This window comes from Aethalodelphis obliquidens, unplaced genomic scaffold, assembly GCF_003676395.1.
Source record: "Aethalodelphis obliquidens isolate GAN/ISIS:26980383/991018 unplaced genomic scaffold, ASM367639v1 scaffold70, whole genome shotgun sequence".
Lineage (NCBI taxonomy): Eukaryota > Metazoa > Chordata > Mammalia > Artiodactyla > Delphinidae > Aethalodelphis > Aethalodelphis obliquidens.
In genome coordinates, this window is record NW_020838014.1 from 307,001 (window position 1) to 326,675 (window position 19,675).

A 19,675-nucleotide genomic window follows, 5' to 3' on the forward strand; every position below is an offset into this window, starting at 1 on the left:
ACATAGAACATTCTGAGTAGAAAACAAGACTCAAAAGGAACCCCTTTAAAGCTGTTTCTTTTTCTGATCCACTTTCTCTTAGTTCTAATGATGCTCCTCATGATGCTCTTTGGGCTCCGAGGGTGATGGGTCATAACAACGCTTTTCCTTCAATCATTTTAAAGCGTTGCAAATGCTGAGATTTCATAAGGACATCAGAAAGGGAAAATAAAAGTCTTTTTGGTTCCTGTTTGTCATGGTTACCATGCCAACTAGATTAAAAGGGAAACAAATATTGCCTTAGATTAACAGCATTAGGATCTTTCTGCCTTGTAGTTACCTGGTAATTGAAATGAGGGAACCTGGATCACTAGAATTCATTAATAACCTAAACATCTAGGTTTAGATAAATTTCAACCACTACCTCTGCAAAGTTAAAAAAAAAAAAAAACAAAGATAAGGAAAAAAATCTAGGTACATCTTTCAATGTACTTTCCCTGCCAATATTCTAACAAGTGACATGATCCCGAACTGCAGGAATCATAGTTTGAAAACTGGGTAAGGTCCTCAACATATCCACGAGTTGACTTTTTCGTTAATTGTCGATCAGCGTTAACTATCCACTTTAATTTCTGTTCAAATTATTTTTCTTAATTTCACTTTTCTACTTGCTGACTTCATACTCCTGTATGACTGTAGACTCATGTGTTCAACTATCATTGAGACTATCTAGTCTTTTGAACAGGATTCTATGCAGTTAGTCTTGAGCTTGACACTAGTTACGAAAAGAGGGGATGAAGGAGAAGTAGTACAGAGTTTGCTTCTGGAGGTCCTGGTTCAGGGTGGTTTTGAGTATAGTGCTTCCTCTCCCTAATCACTAGCCTTGAAATCCAGATATTAAAATATATAAGCAATCCTCAGAGTTATGCTACATGATGTAGAGGAAAAGGTCCCGGGACAAGATGTCTAAGCCCTGGATTGCAAACATAGTTCTGCCACTAACCTGCCATGTGAACTTGAATGTCACTCAGCTTCTTTCTGCCTGTTTTCTTCTCTGTGAATCAAGGATTTAGGTACTTGATCTACTACCACCAGAGGTGGTGGAAAGGATTAAAAGGACTATAGAAGGTATGCTTCAAAACGTTGTCCTAGCCCGCTCTTCGAGGAGAGACAGGATTTGACTGAAAAAACCTGACTATTCACTTACCTATTTTTGACAGAACTGATAGTCCGTAGCTAGTTGTATCTAGTGGATGGTGGTTTCCAAAGTATGGTTTGGATTAGTACAGTCAGTGGTTTCCAAGGGCTGTGTCCAAGTAATAATTGACTTTCACATAAGACTATGTCTCTAGATACAACAAGTAATCTCTGATGGGTCTTCTCTAAAGCATCGTTGCTCTGAGAGGCAGTGGGTGTAGGGAAAAGCATTAGACTAATAGCCAAGGGACTTGGGTTCTGGTCCCAGTCGTGTCATTAAATAACTGCATGACCTTGAGTAGGTCACTTAATTTCTCTGGGCCTCAGCCTTCTAGACTGTAAAATGACTAAGATATTCTTTAATCTCTTCTAGTTCTGATTCACTCTATTCCATGTTTTCTAAGTTTCCATTCATTTCAATATAGCTTATTGGTTGGTTGGTTGGTTGGTTTTTAACCCTCCCTAATGTTGAGTAGGATTGAATGGGATAGGTAGTTTTGTAAATCTATTATGCTGAAGTTGTTCATGAACTATGAAAGCTCGAGTCATTTCACCAGAAAGCCATTGCCCCCTGAAAACCCTGATAATATCCTGGTTCTTCAGCCCCTGGCCAATGAGTTAGACATTCAACTGATTTGGCACACTTTGGACCTTCTTTTTACTCACAAATGCCCTTTAGCAGTGTAGTCTTGCTCTATTCTGTTGTGTGGATGAGCCATTTTCTTGTGTGAACAGGGTCTCTCATCTTTGGCTAAGGCTACACTGGGGGATGGAGATGAAGGGGTTAGTCTAATAATGGTGGTTTAGGAACTGGCATAATGTGGGATTTGGAAATGAAATTGAAGAAATACAAAACATGCAGTTCATTAGGGTCAAAAAAGTGGGAAATTATTTGGGACATGATTTTTTAAAATTTCATTAATTTTTGTGGGAACCACTAGTAAGCTCCCCTGGTACACTACTAAACAGGTCCTGGGTTGGAGCAGTCATTATTCTAACTCTGTGATGACCTGTTCTTAAACACAGGCAGTTCGTATGTGTGTGTAACCATGTTCCTATTTACCTCTTTATCCTTTACCCAATTCGGTTCCTATGATGTATACTTAGAAACTTAAACCTTGTTTAACTTTGTTCCATTACCCATTCTTTCAAAAGAAAAATTCCTTTTCTAGTCCTTTGCCTGCCCCCTAAATGGAGTCCAGCCCAGTCCTCTGCCTTCCCTAATGAGATATGTGGATGACGTGAATGGGATTAAGTACGCAAGTATGTTTAGGTTGTTGTGTGTTTGTGTGTACACACGTATTCCTCTGTAATTGTAAAGCTTTTTGCCTACTTACACCATAAGCTCAGAGGGCCAGACCACCCCATTCTCGGGTTAGGGGGAAATCCTTGAGGCCAGACCCAGAGAAGGGACGCAGTCGGTGGTCAGCGAGGATAGCGTAAAGGAGAAGGCTCCGTCTCCTCTGCCCGTCTGCTCACCTTCTGGTTAGGTGCCACCTCACATCCCTTTGACTTTCTCCTTCTACAGGGTCAGTAGAGCTGGGGTCATAGAGAAGCCCGTTGAAGGTGTTTTTAGGTTCCCAGCTAGTGAAACTCTTCTGGATGGCTGAGGTGGGCAGAAAAATTCTTGGCCTAGCATTAAACAGCTAACCACTAAGCTGTTGAATGGATAAAGAGTTCCCAAGGAGCTCCTGTGTCTCAGAGTCCAGGCTAGAGAGACTGCAATAGGGTAGTTGGAGATTGGGGAAGGCGGAAAGGGCCTGGTCACTAACCCCGAGGCCCACCTGCTCTGCTACAAGCAGTGAAAATTGACTGGATTCCGGAAATGCTGTTCCCAGCCCCATCAGGATGCAAACCACTTGCACAGAAATGTGTCCAGGTTTTCCAAAAATAATATTCACTTCCTCACTTGCAGGGAGGTGATCAGGCTTCTCCCCCATCTCAGTTATCTTCAGGGACATCAGGCCTGAAGACTCTTCAGATCTCAAGGCATCATTCAGACCAGATAAGAATCATCTCTAATCTCTTACTTGACTTCACTCTTTGGAGCATCCTTCGTGAGGCACACAGGCCTAACCTTCTGCAGCCTCCGTGGAAGTTGCCTCAGGTGTGAGATAAGTCAGAAGCTTGGTCCCCGTACTGCTGCCTTCTCTGCGGGAAACTGCTCCTGGGGCTTCTTGTCAGAGCTCTGAATGGGCTTTACGGTGGGTCCTGAAAGAAGGGTACAGAGCAAGGTGCCACAGGGGCTGACTGCAGCTGGGAGCCCTGGGTTCTTCTCTTCTCTCTTCACTGGCACACACTGGCATTGCCTGTGCCTCTCAGGTGCTAGCGATTTCCTTTTCCAAGATCCCAGTGAGATAAATGTGGTCATTCCCATTCTTCCCCAGAAATGGAAACTTCAACACCAGTGGTTCCAACCACAAGGGAAGCACTCTGTTCTTTAAGGTGGACTTCCCTCATCCCTAAATGCCCATTTTTGCTTTATTCTTTTCTCTTCCACCACTGCATTCATGTCCTTGGCACGAGTCTGCAGGTGCTTGGCAGTGGAGAAGGCTTTACTAACATGTCTCAGTATCACTGGGGTCCATGTGGAGACAGATGGCTGGACACAGAGAAAAACAGCCAGGGGGTGAAGCAGAGAGGTACAGAGACAAAGGAGACAGGGGCAGACAGAGGGTGAGTGTTGCTGTGTGGTCACGTGGCAGCTCTGTGCAGGTCAGCTGGGCAGTGGGGCCCAGGCTCAGTCGACCTCACCTACCTGGGGGAACGAAGAGAGAACTCAGCAGTAACTGACTTCTTAGCCTAAAAGCTTTTGCTATAAAAGGAGAAAAAAAAAAACAAACCCCCTCACAAAATGCATTGTTTTGGTTCAAAGGTATTGGGTCCATGGAGAAAAACATTTCACAAAACTCCGTGGGTGTTTTTGTTTTCCACCTTTTCCCATGAATAAATATTATCCATTAAGAGCCTTGAAAAAGGTGCTTAAATACACAGTGTTATATTTTCTTCCTGTTTTGCATGTGACAACTCGGCCTCTGTGCTGCTCTTGGTCTTGTATTTTCCTCACTGGGGTCTCCAGAAACAATGGTTATTTGGTCTGAGGCTCCCCACTCCGGGCCCTGTCCTGGCTCGCAGCTTATACCCGCACAGTCCCATCCCTACCCGCCCCGCCCTCCCTTTCCTCTGGCCCCTGTGAGATGCAGTGGCACAGGGCTATGTCCACGCTAGCAGCAGTGAAACTCAGGTGCCCCTTTGCTGCCTCTTTCTCCTTCCAGGCACAGGTTTCAGTGTTGGGGGTGCAACAGGGTGGGCAGAAGTAGTGGGGGAGGGGGAGGGAGTGGTCACAGTGGCCACCCACCAACATGCCAGCCCCCTTCACTCCCACTACCCGCACTGGCCCTCTGTCCAGTGGTTTTACAAGGCGGAGACCTTGACAACATTGCTGGCCATGGCAGGAATGTTCGTGTTGGAGCCTGGGCTGGCAGGGGGTGGCCGACCTTCCCCCTCTGGGGTTAGCGCTGGGGGAGTAGGAATGCTGATGATGGCTGTGGTGATCTGGGATGTTTTGCAGTTTGGTCTCAGTCCGTCGTCTGCTTTCAAATTAAGGCTGGAACGACTGGGATAAAAAAAGAGTGAGTTGATGATGGTTCGTCTTGCTAGTGTCCCAAAGCTTCCTTGACCCTCTACCTGTCTAGCTCACAGTAACTGGGAGGTGATTTGGGTGTCCCTCCATCTCTGCTTTTGGTAATCGGCCTGTAATTACCATTCTGATTATTATTCCTAAACTACCCCGAATTGTAAAAGTCATGGATACTGGGCTTTGGAATTCAGAGTATACGTTTTTCCCTCCAGTGGATTTTTTTCCCATCCCTTGTGGCATTTGATTTTGGTTTCCCTGAATTCCTTGCCACTCATTGGAGGTAGTGGGAAGTTGCCTACATGTAAGCAGAGAGTCAGTCTGTGATTCAAAATCAGCCTGGGATAAGCCGAAATTTCATATAATTTCACAATTGTGAAAATTATTGTCTTGAGAAAACAGTCCATTCTTCGCACTAGGGTAGGTCATTTATGGATTTTTGTTGTTGTTCTTATTTTTTCTGGTATCTAACCCCACCTTGGGCCTACACCTGCTAGAGTATCCTCCAAAGCATATGAGAGGCCTGTGGGTTAACTTGCAAGGATGAGAAGGAAGGTGGGGGGAGGAAGGTGAGGTGAGGGACTCATGCATTAGACAGGGAGGAGGGAAGGCTGAGGACCCCCAGGGGTCTCCTAATGCTGAGAGCCTTTCACTCTGGGAAGGGAGCGTTGCAGACCTTAGGGAGCGATGGAGATGGGAGCCACCCACCTGGTAGTGAGGGAGGGCTGCTCGCTGCCCTGGATGTGGATCGTGCTGAGCTCTTGCATGCTGCGCAGGCGGGTGGCCGGTAGGTTGGAGTTGGGCAGGTGTGTGGTTTTCTTACTACGACGGGAGCAGCAGGTGGTCGTGAGGCCCGGGTGGCTGGACAGTGAGGGACTCCGTGTGGATGGGTAGTTCTGCATTGAACTCTCCATGCAGTTCTGCTCAAACATCTGTTCATCTATAAACTCGTGGTTCTGTGGGAAGCAGAGGGAGAAGAGGTAGGAGAAGGAGATAGGAGGAGGCGGGGGCGGGGATAAGCCCCCGTACCCTGTATAGCTGCCTGTCTCTGTTCTGGGCCTTGGGAGAAGGGCTCCCAGCTGCCTGGAGCACAGATAAGCATTCAGGACATGGGGGATATCCTACAGGCATCAAATGAAGGAAGGAGGAGATTACCATTGACAGCCCTGGTCATCAGACTGGAGGGCGGAGACTGCGGTTGTGAAATCATGATGTGACATTCACTTCGTCTACAGCTTTGGCTGAAGGGATACGGAGGACATGGAGGGACTTAGTGGCATCCTCAGAGTTAGAAGCAAAGACTTGACGGACTTTGCAGGCTTTGACAGGATCTTCTGGTGGCGGGGGGCAGGGAGCGGCAGGTAAGGAGTCACTAACAATGGGTAGTGGGTACGCTGGGTTGTCTTTTCTGGATTTACTGGGTGAGATCCTTATGAATCCTGGGCAAGTGTGAGACATAAGCTTTTAAAGGCACTGGATTATTCACAGTATTGGGAGAGCTTTGCTCTGGAAGGCCAATGCGGTCACACACTCAGGGTTATGATTGCTTTTGAGTACTGGGTTTTTTCCACCTGGTTATGGGGTATGGCTCCTTAATATACCTAAAGGCACAGGATTCCCTAAGTCAAGTGTAAGCATGGGAAGGGGATGCTAACAGACTCCTGATGGAGGCCACCAGGATGGGGTGGAGTGGAGCCCAGGATAACTAACATATGGCTGTTTAGCCAAGGTGACTAAACATCTATGCCATGAATGGTCTGGCCAAGGCTGCCAGAGTGAGGAGAAAGTCTGAGGAGAAGTAGCATGAGAACAGAGTTCAGAGAGAGACCAGCCCTGACAGCCGATACCAGGAGTCCCCATAGGGCTGGGCGGGTGGCACAGACAGATGTGGCACATGGACACTCACAAGGTACCAACATTGGTTCCATGTTCCGCCACCCCTCCAAGCCCCTGGAGAGGTCAAAAAAGGGAATCAGAAAGGCACAAAAAAACTGGAAGCCTGAGCTGGTACTGGGTAGGATAAGCAGAGTTAGGATAAGCCCAAGAAGAATCAAGAGCACATGCAGAGAACCAGACCGGGGGTAAGAAGAGGAGACTCCACAGACTCAGAAGAATCAGAGAGAAAAACATCAATTGAAATTTTAAAAAGTTATACCTTGATGGTGGAGGTTCGTACAGATAACAGGGGATCATCCACAAGATAGGACAACCCCTACAGGACAACATGCCAACAGAAGATAAAAACACCATTGATTGTACATTCCAGCATTCCCAGGCTCAGTTTTGACATTCGATCTCTCAATCCCAGCATTCCACCCTTCCAGTCCAACATTCCATCCCTTGCTTCCAGCATTCTTCCTCCTTTGTCCCAACATTCCATCCCTTGAATCCAACATTCCTTGCCTAAAATGCAGCATTCCATCTCTTTAATCCCAATATCCCCACAATCCGACATTCTTTCCTTCAAATTCAGCATTCCACCCCTTCAATGCCAACATTCCATCTCTTCAAACCCAAATATTTTCACCCATATCCTTTCAACTTACACATTCCACCCAGCACATGCAACTTGGAAAGGGCAGTTGGGTCCAGGCCTATTTCTTTGGCAAGCTCTGAGTCTTTGAGAGAAATTCTAGATACACCTGTACGGTTCTTGACACTAAGAAACATTGGCTAAGTTTTGGAAACTAGGGTTTTCAGAGTACCTTCCCACAGTGGAAGCCCTCACTGGGTTCAGCTGCCATCCACAGCGTCCACAGCTGTCCATACTAAGAGTCACCTAACATCTACTTCCCCCACATTTGGGAGGCCAGGATATGGAACACTGAAAATTAGAAAGTTCCTTCCTTAGTGTGCTGAGCCCTGACCATAGCCTTTTTGGGGAAGGAGGTCCTAGAAAAGAACAAGAGGGAGTTTCTCTTTGTCTCTCTTTGGTTGTCCAGCCTAACTTCTCCTCCCTCCCTACTATTCCTAACGCTTTTGCCAAGGCTCCAGGGTTGACCCCACTGCCCTTCCTTTCAGTCTGTTGGTGAGGCACAAGCATCATTCCACATTCCAGCTGGGGCACCCTAAGCCATGACTCATTTTTAGCAATCAGCCTTTCAGAATCTGAATTCCCTGGGAATTGCAGGGTGACTGAGATGGGGTGGTACTGGTAAAATCCGTGGCTAGAGAAATATATGCACGGCTTCGTTCATTCACTCTCTCCTGTTCCAAGTGGAATGGAAGGAGAAAAGGGACCCACAGATTGCATCAACCTAGCCCCAGGGATAGGACAAAAACTGACATTCTTCTCTGCTGTCCTGTAGTAACCTAGTATAAATTCAGCCGTAGCTCTGAAGAGGGGTGCTCATCAGAGCTGAGAAACTGATAGGCAGAGCCCCTAGGCCTCAGTAACTAAGAAATGGGCTGTGAGGACGGATGTAGGGTGTGTGTGGAAAGACTGGGGGAATGGCCTCCTCTGTGCTGCGGGCCTCCTGACCCTGGTGGCTTTGCCCCACTCCTTGGGGTCTTCCTCCTGAGGGCTGATAGAGACCTCATTGCTACTCTTTGGATATAAGGGGACAAACTTTGACTTCTGAAGCCTGGGGTGAGAACGTGAGGACAGAGTTCTCACTCTGTAAGTTCTGACCTCAGAAAAGGGTCAGGGGTCTGGGATGAGAAGGGAGGTGGCACTGGGCTGGGACTCACAGTGGTTTTCTCCAGGCAGTGCAGCAGGTGGTGGTGCTGGCTCTCGATGAGTGAGGTGGTCTTGCCCATGTGCTCCTCTTCCGGGGTGCCCTAGGAGGAGAAGAGGAGAGGCTGGGTATAAAGCTGCTGGCTCTCCTTCTCTCCATCTCCTTCATCTCTCCACAGAAGGGAGGGGGGGACTGGAAAAATCTGGATGAACCAAATTTTAGGATCACCCTAGACCATGCTAGCCTTTGGCTGGGAGCCCTTGAGCTAAAGGGGGTTTAGGGGTGATGATGAGAACCCTATGGAAGACATATGTGGAGGGTGGCTGCTACCTGGGGAAACTTTGGGGCTTTGGGGTGGGAGTGCTGATGCCCCCAGGAAGAAAAAGCAAGACCGTCCTCCCCTCCATCTCCCCAACCCAAGTCCCCCAGGCACCTACCATCAGCTCCAGTGCCTCGTTGAGGAGTCCGTTGCGCTTGCTGTGCAGGTAGGCATTGGAGCTCCCTGTTTTGGCCACACGGATCCTGGCAAGGCGGGCCTTCTGTGATTGGCAGAGAGAATAAAAGAGTGAGCAAGACTGAGAGACAAAAAGACAGTGAGCCTGGCCAAGCCAGCGACAGTGAGCTGTCCCAGCAAGGTTGGGTTCCCAGGTGATGTCTGATGAAGGGGAGGAAGCTGCTTCTTCCCCGCCGCAGAGATCTCTGTTTATAGACCTGGGACTGGGTCAGAGAAGCTGTGACCCCCCTGTACAGAGTGAGCATGGTCATGGTCAGAGTGCCTAGGGGTTTCCACTTGTCTCTCCAGCCTGGGTGTGATCCTGGCCAGGGAAATATCACTCATCAAATTCCTCCCTCCTTCCTCAAATTTCATGACCTTTATCCATTCAGTATTGCATTGGGGTATTTCTCATCTCAGACTGCAAGTTCTTTAAAGGAGCCCATGTTATAGTTCTCCTGATTCTCTCCTAGGGTCCAGTGCAATTCCCTGCATACAGCAGGTGCCCAAATACCAGTTAATTATAAGAAAAGCAAGGAGTGTATATACGTGCCCCTCAACTCCTTCCCCTCTTTCTATTTTTTCCTTAGCATTCATTACTAAGGTAGTATATGTTTTACATATTTATCTCGCTATTGTCTCTCTTTCCCCACAGGAATGTAAACTCCTTGAGGGCAGTGGGTTTTTGTTTTGTTCACTGATATATCCCCGGTGCTTGATGCTTGATAGCTTGTAAATCAATGGAAGAATTTACAATTGCATGTCTGTCTTTGGGATGTGTCTATACATGTATATTTTGCTGTGCATGTCTATGGGAACGAGTGTAGGTGCATGTGCGTGTGACAAGGGGCCCAATGTGGGTGTGAGAGAGGAGAGGATGGAGCACATTTCCATACACCACCCTGGCTTTAGCTGCGGTGACTGAGAATCTCCCAGCTCCATCCTTGGAAGCCTTCGGCAGTATCCTGTGCAAGGGTCGCGTGGTACCTCAACCACACAAACTCATCTCTCTTGCTTGCAGAGGCAGTGGGAGAGGCCGGACACACTGCACAGGCTGACTTCTCTTCTCCTTCCTAATAACCATAATCAGTGTCACTATGACAGCAGCACAGCCACAGTGTGAGGCCTAAGAGGAAAGAGGCTCTGGGAGGGAGGGAGAAGGGACGGGTAGAGGGCTTCCTGCTGGTTTAAAAAAAATGCAGCTTCACGTTTGGGCTCTTGTGGATCTAGACCCAGCTGCAGGAAGAAGAGCCCACAAGGCCTCACAAACCTATTCTGGGGCAGAGGGGTCCTTCCTTCTGCCTCTGGGAAAATACACATTTAACGTCAGCATGGACTCTGAACAGAGGAGTCCTTGGAAAATTGTGGCAATTTTCACTTCTTGTGACCTTCTCCCCAGCACGGGGAAGTGTCCCCTCCAAGTGTCCTACTGGGCTGGCTCATCTGCTAAAAGGAGGCCAGAGACTTGGATTTAGGCTGTCAACAGAAGCACAAAGAACACACGATAGCTATTGTTCCCTGGGAAGTCCCCCTGTGACCACTGTGTCCTTGCAGGAACAATTCAACGACTTCCCCTGGTTTCTAAATATGGCGAAGAGGTCAGTACTTGAGCCTAGAAGATCTGCCTGTAAAACTGAGGAAGAACTCTCCTCTAGACAGAGAATGAAAAGAGGAAGCAGGGAGAGAAAGGATGGTAAGTAAGCCCTACCATTCCTCTTCTCTCTGAGCAAAGAACATGCATTCCAGGTGCAGGACAGTTCTCGTTCCTGGGATCCCGCTGCAGCCCTCCCCTCAGCTCAATGTCTACATTCAAGTAAGTTCTTCATCATTTGAGGATGTGGCTACTATTGCTTTGGGTGAGCACTGGGTGTTGAGAGCTGCGTATGGAAATCTGGTTGTGTCAGCTCATTTTAGCCTTATATCATTTGATCGCACCACTTACAGCCAGACCATTCTTGTATCTGGGGTCTGTCTTCATTACTTTCTAGAGATGAAAGATTCTCCTGCGCTCCTTTGTGGCACTCCTTTTAATCTTATCTTACCCTGGGCGCTATTAAAGCAGCAGATTGTCATAACAAATGCACTATGTCGTTTAATCATTTCCCACACAGGATAAAGAGGTTTGCAATATATTTATAGAACCATACCCAGCATATGTAATTTGGTGAGGACTTTTGGCTTGACTTTGAGCCCCTGAGGGCCAGAGCCTGTGACTTATGCATATTTTTATCTTCAGCACCTAGCACAGAGCTTCGCACTGAGTATTTGCTCAAGCTAAGGCTTGTGATGGCCCAGGAAGGAAGATGATCCTACACAGTCGGTCAGAAATCCATGTTAACAAAGCCGTGGTGATGGGCTCAGTCCTTGTGTGTACTGGTCAGCCTCCTTCTCTTCCATGAACATGAGTACAGTGTAAGAGTTCGGAGAATGTAGGGATCATCTAGGCTATTTTACAGACGAGGAAATGGAGGATGTGAGAGGAAGTGACTTGTTCAGGGCAAGGTTTCAGCTCAGGTCTTCCAACCTCCCAACGCTGCTTCCATAACACCCCCTCCTCCGTCCCTGAATTTCAACTCCACTCAGACAAGTTTTCAACTTGATGAGCAAAGCCCAGAAAGTTGCATTTTCAACAGCTGTAGACATTCCAGGGCTGGAGGAGAGGTTTGGATAGAGGATTCTGCCACCCTGGGCACAGTTCCAAGTTCAGGCTAATAAGCTCAAGAACTCTGTCAGCCCCGAGAAGGGTTTCACGATGAAGCACTTCCTAGCTATCTGGCTGGCAGGTGCCCTTGGACCATGAGTATTGACATCTCTACCCTGGGAGAGGCAGAAGAAGGAAAAAGAGGGAGAAATGGAAAAGCCAAAAGAGAACACGGGCAATTGCACTTTTAGGCATTTATCCCAGAGAAATGAAAACTTACGTTCACACAAAAACCTGCACGTGGCTGTTAACAGCAACTTTATTTATAATAGCCCGATGTCCCTCAACAGGCAAACTGTTAACCATAACTGGGATGCATCCATACCAGGGACTACTGCTCAGCAAGGAAAAGGAATGGACTACTGATACACATGACTTAGATGAATCTCCAGGAATTATATGAAATGAAAAAAGCCAATCTCCAAAGGCTGCCTACTGTATAAGCCCATTGATATACCATTAAAAAAAAAAACAAAACGTTTTTATAAAGGGAGGACAGATAAATAGTTGCCAGAGGTTAGAGAAAGGGTAGACATAGAGTGAGGGGGGTGTGGTTATAAAAGAAATAGTGGGAGGGACCCTTATGGTGTTGGAACTGTGCAGTACCTTGACTGAGATGGGGGATGTGAACCTGCATAGGTGATAAAACTGTATAAAACTTCACACACACACACACACACACACACACACACACACATGGGTACAAGTAAAACTGGGGAAGTCTGAATAGGATTGGTGGATTGCAGCAATGTCCATACGCTGGATATGAAATTTTATAACTACATGTGAATCTACAATTATTCCAATTAAAATTTCCATTAAAAACGTTCCCCCTCTCTGTCCACTGCTAGACCTCCTTACTTGATCTCCAGCTCACTTGGCTTAGAAAACCCAGTCTCTGCAGCAAAGAGTCGCGGAATTCTTTCAGTAATAATCCCAAGCCAATCAGTCACGATGGGAAAGGATGACAACCTTTGGAGCCTTTCCTCTCCACCTGAGGCACACGGGCTGGAGCTTACCTCCACAGCTCCTGAGTATGTGGTCTGGGCTGAGAACTGTCATCAGCACCCCTAACCCCCTTCCTGTCCCATCTCTCCATTCCCCACTAAGTTCCCCAACCTGCCTTCCTTGCCTCGCTGTGACAGACCCAGTGCTGGAAGCAGGCAGTATTCTTGTGTTCTTTTTCTTTTCCTCTCACAGGAAGCCTAAGGTGAAAAGAGGCAGAACTGAGCCTACTGTGAGGAGAGACAGTATCCAGAGGAGGTGAAAACACTGCAAATATTTACTCTGATTTCAAGGAAGAGCAAAGAGGGAGAGGGAGAAGGGTGGGAAAGGAGGCAGAAGGGAGGGAGTCTCATCCTGAGGGGCTAGAGGGAGGAAGAAGCCTAAGCTGATTCCTTCTGGATCTTAATTACACAGGATGAGTTTTGTAAAGTTCTGCAGAGAAATGGTCCCTGTCGTATTCTTTGCAGGGGCAAAATGACAGCAGATGCGATGCTCTAAGAAGTAGGTAAGGGTGTGAGCCCGGAGGGGAAGGGAGCACAGGAGTGGCTGAAGCACAGTTTGAGTGGGGCTGTTGTGGGCTAGTGTGTGAGCTGAGGATACCTTGGGTCCCCACTGCTCTACAAAAACCCTGTGTCATGTCATGGCTATTGTAAATAGAGCTGCAATGAACATTGTGGTGGTTTTCTCCGGGTATATGCCCAGTAGTGGGATTGCTGGGTCATATGGTAGTTCTACTTTTAGCTTTTTAAGGAACCTCCATACTGTTCTCCATAGTGGCTGTATCAATTTACATTCCCACCCACAGTGCAAGAGGGTTCCCTTTTCTCCACACCCTCTCCAGAGTGAAGTAAGTCAGAAAGAGAAAAACAAATACCGTATGCTAACACATATATATGGAATCTGACAGGAATAAAGACGCAGACGTAGAGAATGGACTTGAGGACATGGGGAGGGGGAAGGGTAAGCTGGGACGAAGTGAGAGAGTGGCATGGACATATATATACTGCCAAATGTAAAATAGATAGCTAGTGGGAAGCAGCCGCATAGCACAGGGAGATCAGCTCAGTGCTTTGTGACCACTTAGAGGGGTGGGATAGGGAGGGTGAGAGGGAGGGAGATGCAAGAGGGAGGGGATATGGGGATATATGTATAGGGATAGCTGATTCACTTTGTTATACAGCAGAAACTAACACACCATCATAAAGCAATTATACTCCAATAGAGATGTTAAAAAAAAACCCAAAACCAAAATAAACCCTGTGTCAGCCCTTGCCCAGTGCTGGGGGGTTGGGGGAGGGGGAGGTTGAGGTTGCTATAGGACCCTTGACCCTTCAGGGCTTTAGGATCCTTGATTTGGAAAGGTGATCCCAGTTTCTTTCTGCCCCTTTCTTTAGGACAGCATAATGAATTTATATATTGTTCACATTTGCCAGCTGACTTGAACAGGGAAAGAGATAAGACTTCTATTTCTGAGCTGGCTAGCAGGGGATGGGGGTGGGGAAACCTGACCTTGGGTGAAGAGGTAGGAAATTGTTCTGGAGGGGATGGAGAGGACAGCAGATCAATCCAAGGCAGGCTGACAACATTAAAAATCCAGGTCAAGATAAGTCAAAATATATTTCCACACAGGCGGAGGGAGACAGCAGGGCAAGGAGGTGACAAAGGCACACAAAAAGGGAGATGCTGGAAGTGGGGACCAACTGGATTTATTATATAACTATGTGATATATATTATATTATTATTTTTACATGTAAATTATTATACATTTCAGAGCTAACTTTCATGAACTTTGAGACTTTGTTTCAGTCAGCATACACAGATTTGTTCTGAAATCCTGGATTCCTCTGATATGTCATGAAAGCCCTGCCACTTGGGAGTTATCCCTGTGACTGGAAGGTCAGGAGAGAGGATCATGCGGTGAGGAAGTAACCCAGCTGCAATGCATAGGGCCTGGCACATAGTTGGTGTTCAGTAAATGTGTGTGGAATGAATGAATAAAAGAAAGAATAAAATAAGGACATAATGTTTCAGGCCTCCATAAGTGACTCTTTCAGGTCCCCCTGTCCCCTGTACCCACAAAGGCTTTGATCGTACCCCATGGAGGTTGAGATGCTGCTGAAGGGGGAGTATTTCAGCCCAGAACAGAAGAGAAAGGATGGCAGGGCCCTGAACCAAGATGGCGGAGTAGAAGGACGTGCTCTCACTCCCTCTTGCGAGAACACCAGAATCACAACTAGCTGCTGGATGATCATTGACAGGAGGACACTGGAACTCACCAAAAAAGATACCCCACATCCAAAGACAAAGGAGAAACCACAATGAGATCATAGGAGGGGTGCAATCACAGTAAAATCAAATCCCATAACTGCTGGGTGGGTGACTCACAGACTGGAGAACACTTATAACACAGAAGTCCACCCACTGGAGTGAAGGTTCTGAGCCCAATGTCAGGCTTCCCAACCTGGAGGTCCAGCAACGGAAGGAGGAATTCCTAGAGAATCAGACTTCAAAGCCTAGTGGGATTTGATTGCAGGACTTTGACAGGACTGGAGGAAACAGAGACTCCACTCTTGGAGGGCACACACAAAGTAGTGTGCGTATCGGGACCAAGGAGAAGCAACAGTGATCCCAGGGGAGACTGAACCAGACCTACCAGCTAGTGTTAGAAGGTCTCCTGCAGAGGCAGGGGGGTGGCTGTGGCTCACTGTGGGGACAAGGAAACTGGCAGCAGAAGTTCTGGGAAGTACTCCTTGGCGTAAGCCCTCCCAGAGTCTGCCATTAGCCCCATCAAAGAGCCCAGGTAGCCTCCAGTGTTGGGTTGCCTCAGGCCAAACAACGAACAGGGAGGGAATGCAGACCCACGCATCAGCAGTCAAGCAGATTAAAGTTTTACTGAGCTCTGCCCACCAGAGCAACAGTCAGCTCTACCCACCACCAGTCCCTCCCATCAGGAAACTTGAACAGGCCTCTTAGATAGCCTCATCCACCAGAGGGCAGACAGCAGAAGCAAGAAGAGCTACAATCCTGCAGCCTGTGGAACAAAAACCACATTCACAGAAAGATAGACAAGATGAAAAGGCAGAGGGCTAGGTACCAGATGAAGGAATAAGATAAAACCTCAGAAAAACAACTAAATGGAGTGGAGATAGGCAAGCTTCCAGAAAAAGAATTCACAATAATGATAGTGAAGATGATCCAGGACCTCGGAAAAGGAATGGAGGCAAAGATGGAGAAGATGCAAGAAATGTTTAACAAAGACCTAGAAGAATTAAAGAACAAACAAACAGAGATGTTTGTTAACTGAAATCAAAAATACCCTAGAGGGAATCAATAGCAGAATAACGGAAGCGGAAGAACAGATAAGTGACCTGGAAGACAGAATGGTGGAATTCACTGCTGCAAAATAAAGTAAAGAAAAAAGAATGAAAAGAAATGAGGACAGCCTAAGAGACCTCTGGGACAACATTAAATGCAACAACATTCGCTTTATAGAGGTCCCAGAAGGTGAAGAGAGAGAGAAAGGACCTGAGAAAATATTTGAAGAGATTATAGTTGAAAACTTCCCTAACATGGGAAAGGAAATAGCCACCCAAGTCCAGGAAGTGCAGAGAGTCTCAGGCAGGATAAATCCAAGGAGAAACATGCCAAGAGAGATAGTAATCAAATTGAGAAAAATTAAAGACAAAGAAAAATTATTGAAAGCAGCAAGGGAAAAATGACAAATAACATACAAGGGAACTCCCATAAGGTTCACAGCTGATTTCTCAGCAGAAACTCTACAAGCCAGAAGGGAGTGGCATGATATACTTAAAGTGATGAAAGGGAAGAACCTACAACCAAGATTACTCTACCCTGGCAAGGATCTCATTCAGATTCGATGGAGAAAACAAAAGCTTTACAGAAAAGCAAAAGCTAAGAGAATTTAGCACCACCAAACCAGCACCAAACCAGCTCCAAACAAATGCTAAAGGAACTTCTCTAAGTGCGAAACACAAGAAAAGAAAAGGACTACAAAAACAAACCCAAAACAATTAAGCAAATGGTCATAGGAACATACATATCGATAATTACCTTAAACGTGAATGGATTAAATGCTCCAACCAAAAGACACAGGCTCGCTGGATGGATACAAAAACAAGACCCATATATATGCTGTCTACAAGAGACCCACTTCAGACCTAGGGACACATACAGACTGAAAGTGAGGGGATGTAAAAAGATATTCCATGCAAATGGAAATCAAAAGAAAGCTGGAGTAGCAATACCCATATCAGATAAAATAGACTTTAAAATAAAGAATGTTACAAGAGACAAGGAAGGACACTACATAATGATCAATGGATCAATCCAAGAAGAATCTATAACAATTCTAAATATATATGCAGCCAACATAGGAGCACCTCAATACATAAGGCAACTGCTAACAGCTATAAAAGAGGAAATCGACAGTAACACAATAATAGTGGAGAACTTTAACATCTCACTTATACCAATGGACAGATCATCCAAAATGACAATAAATAAGGACACACAAGATTTAAATGACACAATAGACCACAGAGATTTAATTGATATATATAGGACATTCCATCCCAAAACAGCAGATTACACTTTCTTCTCAAGTGTGCATGGAACATTTTCCAGGATAGATCACATCTTGGGTCACAAATCAAGCCTCAGTAAATTTAAGAAAATTGATATCTTATCAAGCCTCTTTTCTGACCACAACACTAGGAGACTAGAAATCAATTACAGGGAAAAAAATGTAAAAAACACAAACACATGGAGGCTAAACAATACATTACTAAATAACCAAGAGATCACTGAAGAAGTCAAAAAATACCTAGAGACAAATGACGATGAAAACACGACGATCCAAAACGTATGGGATGCAGCAAAAGCAGTTCTAAGATGGAACTTTATAGCTATAGAAGACTACCTCAAGAAATAAGAAAGATCTCAAATAAACAATCTAACCTTACACCTGAAGGAAGTAGAGAAAGAAGAACAAAACCCAAAGTTAGCAGAAGGAAAGAAATCATAAAGATCAGAGCAGAAATAAATGAAATAGAAACAAAGAAAACAATAGCAAAGATCAATAAAACTAAAAGCTGGTTCTTTGAGAAGATAAACAAAATTGATAAACCATTAGCCAGACTCATCAGAAAAAGAGGGAGAGGACTCAAATCCATAAAATTAGAAATGAAAATGGAGAAGTTACAACAGACACCACACAAATACAAAGCATCCTAAGAGACTATTACAAGCAACTCTATGCCAATAAAATGGACAACCTGGAAGAAATGGCCAAATTCTTAGAAAGGTATAACCTTCCAAGACTGAACCAGGAAGAAATAGAAAATATGAACAGACTAATCACAAGTAATGAAAGTGAAACTGTGATTAAAAATCTTCCAAAAGGGCTTCCCTGGTGGCGCAGTGGTTGAGAGTCCGCCTACTGATGCAGGGGACATGGGTTTGTGCCCCGGTCCGGGAAGATCCCACATGCCGCGGAGCGGCTGGGCCCGTGAGCCATGGATGCTGAGCCTGTGCGTCCAGAGCCTGTGCTCCACAACGGGAGAGGCCACAACAGTGAAAGGCCCGTGTACCGCAAAAAAAAAAAAAAAAAAAGAAAAAATCTTCCAACAAAAAATTCCAGGACCAGATAGCTTCACTGGTGAATTCTTTCAAACATTTAGAGAAGAGCTAACAACCATCCTTCTCAAACTCTTCCAAAAAATTGCAGAGGAAGGAACACTCCCAAACTCATTCTATGAGGCCACCATCACCTTGATACCAAAACCAGACAAAGATACTACAAAAAAGAAAAAATTACAGACCAATATCACTGATGAATATAGATGCAAAAATCCTCAACAAAATACTAGCAAACAGAATCCAACAACACATTAAAAGGATCATACACCATGGTCAAGTGGCATTTATCCCAGGGATGCAAAGATTCTTCAATATATGCAAATCAACCAATGTGATATACCAAATTAACAAACTGAAGAATAAAAACTATATGATCATCTCAATGGATGCAAAAAAGCTTTTGACCAAATTCAACACCCATTTATGATAAAAACTCTCCAGAAAGTGGGCAGAGAGGGAACCTACCTTTACATACTAAAGGCCTTATATGACAAACCCACAGCAAACATCATTCTCAATGGTGAAAAACTGAAAGCATTTCCTCTAAGATCAGGAGCAAGACAAGGATATACACTCTCACTACTATTATTCCACATAGTTTTGGCAGTCCTAGCCACAGCAATCAGACAAGAAAAAGAAATGAAAGGAATACAAATTGGAAAAGAAGTAAAACTGTCACTCTTTGCAGATGACATGATACTATACATAGAGAATACTAAAGATGCCACCAGAAAGCTACTAGAGCTAATCAATGAATTTGGTAACGTTGAAGGATACAAAATTAATGCCCAGAAGTCTCTTGCATTCCTATACACTAATGATGAAAAATCTGAGAGAGAAATTAAGGAAACACTCCCATTTACCATTGCAACAAAAAGAGTAAAATACCTAGGAATAAACCTGCCTAGGAAGAAAAAAGACCTGTATGCAGAAAACTATAAGACATTGATGAAAGAAATTAAAGGTGATACCAACAGATGGAGAGATATACCATGTTCTTGGATGGAAGAATCAATACTGTGAAAATGACTATACTACCCAAAGCATTCTACAGATTCAATGCAATCCCTATCAAACTACCAATGGCATTTTTCATGGAACTAGAACAAAAATCTTAAAATTTGTGTGGAGACACAAGAGACCCTGAATAGCCAAAGCAGTCTTGAGTGATAAAAACGGAGCTGGAGGAATCAGACTCCCTGACTTTAGACTATACTACAAAGCTACAGTAATCAAGACAATATGGTACTGGCACAAAAACAGAAACATAGATCAATGGAAAAAGATAGAAAGTCCAGAGATAAACATATGCACCTATGGTGGTCAA

At 45.4% G+C, this 19,675-nt stretch overlaps 2 long non-coding RNA genes across 2 annotated transcripts; one reads left to right on the forward strand and one right to left on the reverse strand.

Annotated features, from left to right (window-relative positions):
* Positions 1–4,695: 4,695 nt before the first annotated feature.
* LOC113611667 (uncharacterized) lies at positions 4,696–9,382 on the reverse strand. Its single transcript, XR_003429542.1, has 3 exons — positions 8,928–9,382; positions 5,522–8,593; positions 4,696–4,792 (listed from the first exon to the last, which is right to left on the reverse strand). It is a non-coding gene; the product is annotated as an uncharacterized LOC113611667 (long non-coding RNA).
* LOC113611668 (uncharacterized) lies at positions 6,093–12,993 on the forward strand. The gene is made up of 3 exons (XR_003429543.1): positions 6,093–6,174; positions 10,538–10,676; positions 12,885–12,993. It is a non-coding gene; the product is annotated as an uncharacterized LOC113611668 (long non-coding RNA).
* The last annotated feature ends 6,682 nt before the right edge of the window (positions 12,994–19,675 follow it).